At 45.0% G+C, this 13,386-nt stretch overlaps 1 pseudogene; it reads left to right on the forward strand.

The window, feature by feature from the left end:
* The first annotated feature begins 1,526 nt into the window (after positions 1 to 1,526).
* On the forward strand, positions 1,527 to 10,511 carry LOC136759407 (E3 ubiquitin-protein ligase TRIM39-like; annotated as a pseudogene).
* The last annotated feature ends 2,875 nt before the right edge of the window (positions 10,512 to 13,386 follow it).

Raw genomic sequence — 13,386 nt, forward strand, 5'->3', positions numbered from 1 at the left:
AGAACATAAATGTTCAATTTCACTGATATTCATGGTGAGGTATCACAGTTTTTTTCAAGCCTACACAGTTTTGCTCTCTTTTGTACACTAAACAATGTCCATTATGCTAAACTTTTAAACAAACAAACAAAAAACAACTTAAATCCAGCAAATTATGCAGATATCAGAAGGGCGAGACCATTGAAAAAGGAAATACATTGATTCTCAGTGGAGTCGCTTGTCTTATTTTTAGCCCTTTTCAGTTCTTTCTTTAAAAAAAAAGGCACATAATGTACATTATGCTAAAATGTTAGCAAAAAACAAATATACAATTCTACAATGATGAAAAGGGGATATTTCAGTGTTTGGACCAAAGTTTAAAAAATCAAAACAACCAAAGATAATAAAGATATCCAACCATAACTCAATTTCACACCAATACTACTACTACTACTACTACTACTACTACTACTACTACTACTACTACTACTAATAATAATAATAATAATAAAAATAATACAAATAAGTAATCACTCCATTAACCCTATGTATCCAAAGTATAGTTCCAAATTCTACCAAAGAATAAAATAAACTCCGTCCAATCAGTGTTACAATACTTGGCACCACATCTACTCTGTCCTACTAATATATGCAGTTCATTTCTCAAGTATATTCTTAAATGTGAACATACATATAAAAACTATTAAAATAGGGAACAGAGCCACTCATTTCCCTTCAATATCACGCATATGCCCCAACAGACAGAGTCTGAGTCCGTGATCCCCCATTCTCTGTAGCTGCTGATGTGCGTGGCCCAAGAGCTCTATTGTCCTCTGAATATATCGCCTGGTGCTAATCCAAGTATCAATGCCGTTAAACTCTAGGCCCTTACATTTTTCGGTTGCTCTCAATAAAGGCTTTCTTCTGGTAACCCTAACAAATAGTTTATTGACAGGGAGGTGACATCTAATTGTAGATGGGAGCATCTTATTGTCCTTTAATTCTCCAACTGTGGCCCCATGAGCCTTCTTTGTCTCACAATCCAGCTTCCTCACTGTGCTTGGGGTCAAGATGCATGTGCGTGCTCTACCAGGCAGGTTTACCACTGTTACACTGGTTTTTAACTTCTTAAGGATTGCTTCTATTTCTTCAGACATTTACTAAGAACTTGCAAAACCAAGGTAGCTTGCTATAATTTGTAATACACTGGTAAGTCAAACAGGCCTACTCATCGATGCTTAATATAAAGCATCCCAAACCACAATCTGAAAGGGTCTGACTCGTAGAGAAAGCTGTTGTAATGAACAGCAGGCATGTCTGGCAGGACGGAGGATTGTTGACTTTTTCTTATTTTCTCAGGCTGTTTTCTGCAGCCAGTAAAACGTAACACTGCTGACAACAGCTAAATATGTAACTGTGTGTACACTGTGTGCACAGGCACAGCTATTCTCTCCAGAGGGAGGGATTCTGGTAGCTGCGGGTGTAATAGCAGGGAGTTGACTGAGTTTTTACTGGGACCAGGACAGGCTTGTGAATGCTGTGAAGGAATGGCAGCCAGATCTGATCTGGAAGTGGAGCTCTCCTGTCCTGTGTGCTGTGAGATCAACAAGGAGCCCGTCGTGTTGCTGTGCAGCCACAGCTTCTGCAAAGCTTGCCTGCATTAATGGTGGGAGACCAAGGCCGGCAAATGTCCGGTCTGCAGGGAGAGACTGTGGCGAGGAGACGCCCGCTCTCAGCCTGGCGTTGAAGAAGGTGTCTGAGTCTTACTTAAAGCAGAGAAGCCAGGCAGCTCCAGCAGGGGTCCAGGCCGAATGCCGTCTTCATGGGGAGACACTCAGGATGTTCTGTTTGGATGACAGGGAGACAATCTTCGTGGTGTGCCAGGTTTCAAAGACACACCAGAAGCATGAAGTATGGCCAATACAGGAGGCAGCACAGGAGTATAAGGTTGGGAACAGACAAGAACTGGATTGAGGGGACTTGGATATGTTGTGATAGTTGGTATTAGGCTAGTTAGAAAATGGATGAGGATCCTTCGTAGGAAATGTGTTTTGATAGAGAAAGACAGCACTATAATTAATGTAAAGTCTAACTATTTTATTATTATTATTGACATCGTTACAACACTTTTTACAGTATATGTCAGTTAATTTAGGTAGCCTATTCAGTCTAGTGAAATCTGTGCAATGAAATTTGGGATGCATACAAACAGGATCATAATTAACTCATTTTATTAGCACCCTGTATATATATTACACTCTGCCATTCTAGTCGTTGCCACTGGACTCTCGGGCAAGCCAGCTGAGAAGTCACTCAAGTCGCCACAGCTAAGTATCGCTTTTTCTCTCGCGTTTCCTCTTTTAGTTAAGTTACATTGACTGTTTACGTGGTTTGTTGTTTAGCTACAAATTGTACATCTTGCACCTGTTTTGTAGGAAGAGCAGCGACTGTTTGTTAGTGAGTTTAGCCAGTAACATAGTGCACTCGACACGCCTTGTCTGCAATCAGAAGCGTTACACTGTGTAGGCTGTGATTTATTTAGCATTTGTTTAACATTACTACGAGCTATTGTTCAGTGTAACTGCGTGTGTCTGGCACTGTCTTTGTCTGTATTCAGATATTAAGCGGCCATTTATTGTGCTATTACAGCCCCGTAGCCAGCCTAGTGGAAGGGGGGGTCTTTTTTCAAAAAGTGGACCTTTTTGCAGTTTTTCCCCTCATTTTGTATTTAATTATGAGGTTCAAACACTTCATTTTGGTGACTTTTTATGCACTAATTTGTGCTGGATTAGCTTGTCTGCTGGTATCTTAACGATCACGCTTTTTGATGCACCGAAAATATTTACTACAATGTTGTCAAATTGCTTTCCATGATAATGTTCCACCTTTTTCAGTCCAAACATACACACACACACACGTGAATGGAGAGCCGACACAGAGGAACACACATCACACATATTCAGGGTAAAAACCTTCCGAATCGGTCACTGTAGCTAGCTAGTTCCACTGGATGGATAATGGTCAGAATTTACTGTGTTCTTCCTTGACCCATGCTACACCCCTCCACTGAGTTTTGTGAAAATCGGTCTTGTAGTTTTTGCGTAATCCTGACAGACACAGACACACACGAGTAAAAACATTAGCTGCCTTCTGCTCCTGTGGGGTTGACGACTGTTAGCTAGCACGTAGTTAGCGTTAGCCATCTCAACTGTTAGGTTAGGTAGTAAATATAACAACCTTACCCTGTTTGGCAGTCTTTTTGAACATATGTTCAATATTCTGCGACAATGACGCTGCTGCCTGCTTTCTCTTCCGTCTCCCCTGCTCTTTTTGCCCCATACTCACTATCCAGCTGGATGTCGTTGGCCTCACAGATTTTGCTATGAGTGCATAATGTCAGTTGCTGCGCACAGGGCTGGCCCTGACCAATTTGGTGCCCTAGGCAAGATTTTAACTGGTGCCCCTTGCATCGCAGTCAGTTCCACCACAGATCATTGTGTTCATACACTCACACAGACTGCATAGCTTTATGTCTTTGATATTTTCTTTATTTTAGAAACAAAAACCCCACACAAACAGTATAAAAACAGTATTATAGAAACAAGTGACATAAAATGAATTATACAGTATAAAAAAAGTATTGCATGAAAAAACGATATTACAGACACCTTAGTGCAATATGCATAATGTAGCAATGTTCTACAGCAGGGCTAGTAAATTATTTTGTGTCAGGGTCCAAATTTCTTGGTCAAGGTATAGTCAAGGTCCAGACAGGACTAAATCTGTGAATTAGTAATATACCCTGTTGCTTATATTTAGTATATTAATTTCACAAAGTACAAAAATGAATTGGTTAAATAAATGTATATATTTGTATTAAAACGGTTTCAGACCACTTACATTTTAATTTGTTAAAGATTACTGTAGTTATATAGATAAACATAATAGAAACTTTCAAGCATTTTGTGTCTCATTAGATTAAAGTCTGTACCATTTCCCTTTGTCCCACTGTGCATTGCACAAAATTAGTTTTGAAAAATGAGGGCGAAGATGATTGAGTAATTCAGGGTGGGGGTCTGGGGGTCCCCCAGAAGATTTTAACAACAGACCTGAAATCATTTCGAAGTAAAAAAACAGCTCAAAATCTCCATGAAATCAGGCAGATTTGGACTCAAACACATCTTTGCTTCACAACCACACATCACCAGCGAAAAATCCCATATCAAGCAACATTATATATGCAAACTGGATGCGGTTCCTGGTGCTGGTCAGTCACAGATCTGTGTCGGCGGGTCTGTAATTGAAACGGTTGAGGAGCACAACTCTGGATGTGTGGCTACTGAAACACGCGTCTGCATTGAAATCAGCTGTGTCCGCCGCTGATGTAGGAGTTCCTAGGTGAACACAAGCTGTGGCACCGTGCCCCCCCCGGTCGTGTGCGCACTTTTATATTTTAGAGGTGAGGTTGACATCTGTCCACACGACAAACGATGCACGTTTTAGCTGCTTATGTATAGAAATCAGGAGAAGCGAATAGCTGTGTTCGTGTTGTGTTTTTGACAAGTACAAAGTGTGTGCAGAGACGCCGGACAGGGAATCTGCGCGCAGTCAACTCACTGACTGACTAACTAACAGCAGCTCTATACAGGACATCCCATATTAATACATCACATCCTATTGGCTAATAACCAGGAATTGCTGTGACTTGGTTCCACACAATAACAAGCACTGAGTGCAACAAACGTAACATTACATAAAAAAAAAAAATTCTTCACTCATTCGGGCGCCCCTATGGATGGATGGCGCCCCTAGCATTTGCCTATTCCGCCTATAGGGCTGCCCTGGCTGCACATGTAATACTCCTGTAAAGCATGATATTAATGAATACAAAAAAAGGGACTTACATTCTGGACCTTTGGCAGTCTTTTGAACTACCCGAACCCCTCCTGGCTACAGGTATTATCAGTACTGCGTGGGAGGGAGGGCCATCCTGTTTCTGTCCTAAGTAGTTACAGGTGTCGTATTTAACCGCCCCCCACCCCTCTGCAGCAGCAGTCAGCGCCAGCAGCCTTCAGTGCCCCCCTTCCGAAGGGCCCCATCTACAAAGGGCAGGGACTCTAGCTGCGGGACTCCAGCGAGGAGAAGACTGCGAGGAGACGCCGCACAGCAACAACAGGCAACCATGACGATCTCTCAGATTCCCGTCCTGCTATCTCCTCCCTCTTGGCGCGCACCTGCGCACCATTGTTTCCCTAATCCCTCCAACCTCATCTCTCTGCCTCTCCCCCCCTCCTCCTCCCTCTCCTCTACTTCACTCTCTGGGGGCCTGTGGAACTGCCACTCAGCTTCCAACAAGCCCCACTTCATCTGCGCCTTCGCTTCCCACCAGTCTCTGGATTTCCTCGCTCTCACCGAGACATGGATCTCCCCAGACAACTCTACCACCCCTGCATTATCCTCTCTGTTCGTCCTGTCCCACTCCCCTCGTCTTACCGGGCGGGGAGGAGGAACAGGGCTCCTGCTCTCCCCTTCTCTCCTCTTCTCTGTCCCCCCCTCTCTCTCCTCTATCTCAACCCACAGCTTTGAATTCCATGCAGTGGAAATCACCTCTCCCTCTCACCTCTTCCTTCTAGTTCTCTACCTTCCACCTGGTCCTCTCACCTCCTTCCTGGATGAACTCGACTTTCTTCTCTCCTCCCTCCCCTCACTGTCCTCACCTACCATCCTCCTGGGAGACTTCAACATCCACCTCTCCAACCCTTCCCACTGTGCCGGATTTCTTCCTCTCCTTCAATCCTTTAACTTCTCTCTCTCCCCGTCTCCCCCCACTCACAGGGCTGGCCGCCATCTAGACCTCATCTTCTCTAGAGGCTGCTCCCCTTCAACATTCCCCATCACACCCATGGACATCTCGGACCACCACTTCATTTCCTTCTCCCTTTCCCTCCCCTCCCTCCCCATTCCACCCACTCCCTCTGTCACCTTCTTCCGTAATCTCCGGTCTGTCTTCCCCTCCACCCTTGCCTCCACTGCCCTTACTCTCTTACCTTCCATTGACTGTTTTTCCCATCTATCTGTCAACTGTGCTACCTCCTCTTTGTTCTCCTCCCTCACCTCCTCCCTTGACTCTCTCTGTCATCTCACGTCTCGTCCTGCCCGTCCCTCCTCTCCTCAGCCTTGGCTCTCTGCTGTTCTCCGCTCAACCCGAACTAGTCTGCGTGCCGCCGAACAGAAGTGGAAAAGGACCAAACTCCCAGCCGCCCTCGAACTCTACCGCTCTCTACTGTCCACATTCTCGTCCTCTCTCACCTCAGCCAAGAAGTCTTACTTCCAATCACTCTTTGAATCCACTGTCAACAACCCCCACAAACTCTTCTCCACCTTCTCCTCCCTCCTTGCCCCTCCTCCCCCTCCTCCTCCCCCATCTCTCACTGCTGATGATTTTGCCTCCTTCTTCTCCTCCAAGATTGCAGACATCCGCAGGCTCTTCAATACTCCACCCTCATCTCCCATCACACCGAAACCTCCCACCAATCAAGCTTCCTTTTCTTCATTCTCGCCTCTGTCAGATGCTGAAGTTTCTGCTCTCCTCCTACATCACAAACCCACAACGTGTGCCATGGACCCTCTCCCTTCTCACCTCTTCTAAGCAACCGCTCCTGATCTTCTCCCCTTCATCTCCTCCCTCCTCAACTCCTCCCTCCTCTCTGGCTGCTTCCCCTCTGCATTTAAACAAGCTGCTGTCATCCCACTGCTCAAGAAACCAACCCTTGATGCCACCTCTCCTCAGAACTACCGCCCTGTCTCCCTACTTCCCTTCCTCTCCAAGACTCTCGAGCGGGCGGTGCACCGAGACAGCTCTCCTGGCAGTCACTGACTCCCTGAGCTGTGCTCTGGCGGCCTCCCTCTCCTTCGTCCTCATCCTCCTTGACCTCTCCGCAGCATTTGACACCGTTGATCACTCCATCCTCCTCTCCTGCCTCGCTGACCTTGGAATCTTGGGGACTGCTCTCACCTGGTTCTCCTCCTACCTCAGTGACTGGTCCTACCAAGTGACATGGCGAGGCTCCTCATCCACCCCCCAACCTCTCCTCACAGGCGTTCCCCAAGGCTCCGTCCTGGTCTCTCTATACACTCGCTCCCTGGGCCCCCTCATCGCTTCCCATGGTTTCTCCTACCACTTCTACGCTGATGATGCCCAGATCTTCCTGTCTTTTCCCTCTTCCGACCCTCTCATCCCCTCTCACATCTCTTCCTGTTTGTCTGCTATTTCCGCCTGGATGCACTCTCACCACCTCAAGCTCAACCTCTCCAAATCGGATCTCCTGTTTTTCCCCCACTCTTCATCACCTTCTGCTGATCTCCCCATCTCGATCCCCTTGGAATCCACCACACTCTCTCCTTCTTCTTCCGCTAAAAATCTAGGAGTCACCCTCGATCCTGCGCTCTCCTACACCCAGCACATCCCCACACTGACACGCACCTGTAGATTATTCCTGAGTAACATATGCCGGATCCGTCCCTTCCTCACCGACTACTTGACTCACTGGTCCTCTCCCGCCTGGACTACTGCAACTCCCTCCTGGCCGGCCTGCCTGCATCTACTACCCGCCCGCTCAAGCTCATCCAGAACTCTGCGGCTCGTCTGGTATTCTCTCTGCCCCGATTCGCACATGCTACTCCACTGCTCCGTTCCCTCCACTGGCTCCCTATACCGGCACGCATTCAGTTCAAGACATTGACCCTCACCTAACGCTGTCTCGACCACACTGCACCAAGCTACTTTCAGTCCCTCGTCTCCCCATAAATCCCCTCCAGACCACTGTGCTCCTCCAGCGCCAGAAGACTAACTCTGCCTCCTCTCCACTCTCCTTCCTCCAGAGCCCACTCCTTCTCATCCCTGGCCCCTAAATGGTGGAACAACCTGCCCACCGAAGTCAAAACAGCAGAGTCCTTGACCTCATTCCGGCACTTACTCAAGACGCATCTTTTCCGACAGTACTTGATTGTTTTCCTCCTTGCTCCCTTTCCCGTAGCCCTTGACTGTGACCCTACATCTTGACAGCACTTAGCTTTTACCTTCCAGGATGTAGGACCTCACTTACTGTACTTGTGTAAATTGTAAATTGGAATTTGTAAAATGTATTATTTAGAATTGCTGTGTTTTAGCTAAATTGAAATTGTAATGAATGATGCCTTTTACTTAACTGTATTTTTGCACTTTGTTTGCACTTATGTTGTAAGTCGCCCTGGATAAGGGCGTCTGCCAATAAATAATAATAATAATAATAATAGTAAGACATTTTTAAGGGAATCATAAGTCTTGATTAATCACTAAGAGTTAAGATGTGTTCATTGCCATTCATTCCAGGAGGAACTCAAGAGTGCCATGAAGACCCTGCATGACCAATTGACAGCTTTAAATAAAGCAAAGGAAACTTGTGAGGAAGCAGTGCAATACATTAAGGTAACCTTCCTGTACTGTGACACTTCCAATGTAGAATGCAGAGCCACATGTCCTGAGGAACTCACTGCACGTTTCCCATCCCAGCGCCAGGTCTCCCAAATGGACAGCCAGATAGAGGAAGAGTTCGAGAAGTTGCACCAGTTTCTACGAGGTGAGGAGGCGACCAGGAGAGCTGCTCTGTGGGAGGAAGAGGAGCGCAGCAGTCAGAGGATGAAGGAGAAGATGGAGAACATTACTAGAGAGATAACAGCCCTTTCAGACACAATGAGAGCTATCAAACAGGACCTGAGAGCTGATGACATCACTTCTACAGGTGAAGACGTTTTAACTTTGTGACAAGAGTTAATGCAGTGCAGATATTAACCCTTGTCCAAATACTAATATTGACAGATTGTTACACTTTAGCATTTGATTGTATGTGTATTGTTATAGAAGTGCCAATCAACTGGGCTTTTTCTGCATACACCATATTCCCTGCATATGCACAACCATAATTGTGATCTGTCTCTCTTATAAATATATATAGTAGTAACATATGTCATTGTCTTTCTGTTGCTCTTAAGATGTACAAGAACCCGATGTGTAGGTATCTACACCCTGACCTCCATTACCCCAGCATTGTTTGCTGTTTTAATTGTTTTCTCAGTTTCTGTTTTTCTCCCTACACAATCTCAGTTGCATCATCATTGCGTGCTGGATATGATTACTCACAGATTAATCAATACAGGCTTGCTCCTGTAATTAATCATGTAATCTGTAAATAATTAATATATGAATACCCCAGAAATAACCAATGCATTTCCTGAGTTTGGATGTTGATCACATGACCCCTAATCCTGTTACACATACGATTAACATCAGAGCTCAGATGAAGTGTATGAGGTACTAATGTGTCTTCATATATTAATTAATTAGCAATCTGGGCCCATTATTTTAAAGTGTAACCTCTAATTCTAATGTTAACACTAATACTGTCATTCTGACACTTGCTGTCACTTATATCACCATTATTGTAAAACCTGCACAACGAGAAAATGCATCTTGAAAAGGAGCCACTCTTGATTGCAAAATGTAAGCTAAGTGAATGTAGCTGCACAACAACACAACTGCCAATCTGTGGCACACTTCTGTGAGTTTCCATCACACTCCTGAATATCCCTGCAGACCAGTCCACTGCACGCCTCAGGATCCAGAGGGGCTTTCTGGAGCGCAGATAGATGTGGCCAAGCACCTGGGCTCTCTGAAGTACACAGTGTGGGAGAAAATGCTGGGGATTGTTCAATACAGTGAGTACTGGGGGGTCAGTGGGGAGGAAGGTGGTGGGGCTGGCTGGGGACTCCACAGATCTTCACACAGCAGTGCCTCCCTGTGGCTTTCGGAGTACCTGCAGGATCAAAGTGTTAGTAGTTCTAGCTGTGTCAGTAACAGCATGGTTATGGGGCATTCTGGTACTTACAGTGTGAAAAGCACCAAGCAGATTCTACATCCTGCTTTTTGGAGGACACAGTTAATCTTGATGTTTGCTTTTCATTTGAGCTCCTGTAACTCTGGACCCCAGTACAGCCGCCCCCTGGCTCGTCGTGTCTGAGGATCTAACCAGCGTGAGATACACCAGGGAGAGGGGGCAGCTTCCAGACAACCCTGAGAGGTTCGACAGTGTTGCGTATGTGCTGGGCTCGGAGGGATTCACCTCCAGGAGACACCGCTGGGACGTGGAGGTGGGAGACACAAGCTGCTGGGTCTTGGGGGTGGTCAGAAAGTTCATCAAGAGGAAAGGTCAAATCTGTCTGTGCCCAGGCTGGGGGTTTTGGACTATGGGGCTGTGGGATGGGGTGTACAGCGCAGGATCCTCCCCCGTGACAAGACTGATGCTGAGGAGTAATCCCAAGAAGATCAGAGTGCAGCTGGACTGGTACAGGTGTCCTTCTCTGACTCGAGTGACAACACACCCATCTTCACTTTTACAGACAGATTTAATGACAGCATGTTTCCCTTATTCTATCCCGGCTTTAAATTGAGCCCTCTGCGAATCTGCCCCGCCGAGGTGTTTGTAACAGTGGAGTAGCACTGAGCATGAAGATCAGGGTTCAGGTGGCAAAGCACCGAGGAATGACTGTGATTCTGTTGGATGACAGGATGTATGAGGTGAGGGTTTCACGGGTGGAATGAAGCTCATTCAATTTATGTATTTGCTGAATGAATTGATTAGTCAGAAAGAGGTGTTCCTAAGAAGAGGTTAACATTCTGTACAAATGTAATACAATTAATCAATTTAAAAGAGCCACATATTTGTGCCGTTCTGTTTGTTTTTAATAGTTAAAATGTTAAAGCAGCAGTATATATTGTTTTATTTTCAAAGTCCAGCCCCATGCATAGGAATGTATACCCAAAACATCACAGGTTTTATAAGTGAATTATGTGTCTCCATAAAAATATACAAAGTTCAGTGAAAGCCATGGCATATTTAATTGATAACTCATTATGAGTACTTTAGACAGAGTTAAGAACAACAGTTTGTTAAATAAGTTGAACAAAATTCCAATACATCTATGTGATGGCAACAACACACCTAAGGTGGAGTAGTTCTGAAGAGAGAGGGATCTCCCAGGACCGAGAAAGCATGCACTTGGAAATGTGTCTGAAAAGCTGCCTTGGTAAGTTTTATGGCTCGCAAGGCCACGTTAACTCAATTGCGTGAACACTGGTGGTGGCCTGGCATAGGCAGGGACACTGCGAAGTGGTGTCAACAGTGTATTCCTTGCGCACAAGTAAACCCAGGTAAACCGATCAAAGTCACTAAATCACATAAGCCCCAGCCTCGAGGTCCATGGGAAAATATTCAAATTTACTTTACAGGACCCCTGACAAAATATCATGGGAAGTCCTATTGCCTGGTAATCATTGATCATTTTACAAAATGGGTTGAGGCTTTCCCCTGCAGGGACTGCTCTGCCACCACTGCAGGACGAGTCCTAGCGACTAAGGTTATTCCTCGATGGGGTGTGCCCCGTCAAATGGACTCAGATCAAGGGACTCATTTCACCGGTAAGGTAATGAAGGAAGCATGTTTACTGCTAGGGGTAAAACAACGATTTCATATACCTTATCACCCTCAGAGTTCAGGCTTAGTGGAGCGCACTAACCGGACACTGAAGGAAAGTTTGGCAAAAGCCCTGTTAACTACAGGCAAGGGATGGACAGTAGCACTCCCCGCTGTGCTGTATAAACTTAGAGCGTCACCTAATCGGAGTACTCACTTTCTCCATATGAGTTAATGACAGGGAGAGCTATGCAACTCCCTGCTGGCATCTGGGGTCCCATTGATTGATTTATCTTAAACAGTATGTGGCACAGCTATGTACACACTTAAAAAAACTTAGAACACAAGCACGTGATCTCCAGTCCCTCAGAGACTTGGAACTCAAAGAGGAAATACCAACAACACTTCCTGAGGTTGGTTCACAAGTAATGTGTAAAATAATCCCAAGCAGACCAGGGCTCAGGCCCAAATGAACAGGACCGCATAATGTCCTTCTTTCTACAGACACTTCGGTCTGTATTGATGGACAGGAGGGAGGTACTAGATGGAAACATTGGTCACAAGTTAAAAATTATAATCCAGGAGAACTGTGTACTAAACCTTTATCTTTTCTCATTCCTGAATTTTGAGAGACATTCCCCTAACTGGTAAAGGTTTTGTCCCACTACAGGTACTAAGAGATAATCCAGCATGAAGACGACTGTGTACACTACAGTATTTGGACTGATCTGCCTGTCCTTAGTTGAATCATGGACAGATAACAAATTTATCCAAATGACACGCACCTATGCAAATGCCCTTAATAAAACAAAATGTTGGGTTTGTTCCCACATTCCACATGACACTAAGAAAGGGGTTCCAATGATCCCCATTCCAATTCCAGTATTTTCTGATTATTCACAACTTAGAGTTGCCTCTAATGTACGGTATGCATATGATTATGCCTTAGGCATCACAGGAGAATGGTACTTTAGACCGAAGATGGATCAGAATAGAAGAGATTTTAAAATGCCATATATTGACTTGGCTCACAGTAACATAGGATCTGTGTGCGTTTCATACTATAACCAAACCATGCAATCCCAATTTATAGGTAATAGTACTTGTAATCACACTGTGGCTATCAATGGTCTTGACTTTAGGTATCAGGCTTGTCGATTTTACGCCCATGGAATGGGACTTATTGGATATGCGGCATGCGGGCATATTGGGAACTTCCTTGTAAGTTCACAGGTTCTTGTTATTTAGGATTTGTGGTACCAGCTTTGCGCCACACTGAAGATAAATACCTTCCAGATATAGAAAAATGTACTCACCCTAAACGTGAGATAGGGGAAGGAGACAGATTTGCTTTCATACTATTTCCTATGTATGGAGTCAGAAGAGCAATAAAGGAAATCAGATTAGTAGCTGGTATATTAGAAACATTAAGTATTTCTACAACTGAAGTTCTCAGCAATTTAACAACTGAAATAGTGGCTATGCGAACTGTTGCCCTCCAGAACAGGCTAGCTCTAGATTTCCTGCTAGCAGCACAAGGAGGGACATGTGCCATTATAGGGCAGGAATGCTGTACTTACATACCAGATAACTCTGAACACATTGATAATCTTATAGAGCACGTTAGGAAAGCAACTACAAAGATACACCAGTCCTCCGGAGGAAAAACCCTCTGGGGATGGCTTGCTGATACCTTTGGTAATCTGGGTATGATTGTGTCACAAGGATTGATATCAGTAGTTACTATTCTGCTATGTCTGTATGTTTCTTTTTTATGTCTTAAATGCACTGTTCAAAGAGCATCTCAACAACTATGTAAACCTCATAATGTATCTACTATGGTTACAGCTGCAATTAAAACACCCTCGTTGGCAGACTTTCTCTAAATTTCTACTAAACG

The sequence above is a fragment of the Amia ocellicauda genome, chromosome 1 (genome assembly GCF_036373705.1).
Source record: "Amia ocellicauda isolate fAmiCal2 chromosome 1, fAmiCal2.hap1, whole genome shotgun sequence".
In the NCBI taxonomy this organism is placed as follows: domain Eukaryota; kingdom Metazoa; phylum Chordata; class Actinopteri; order Amiiformes; family Amiidae; genus Amia; species Amia ocellicauda.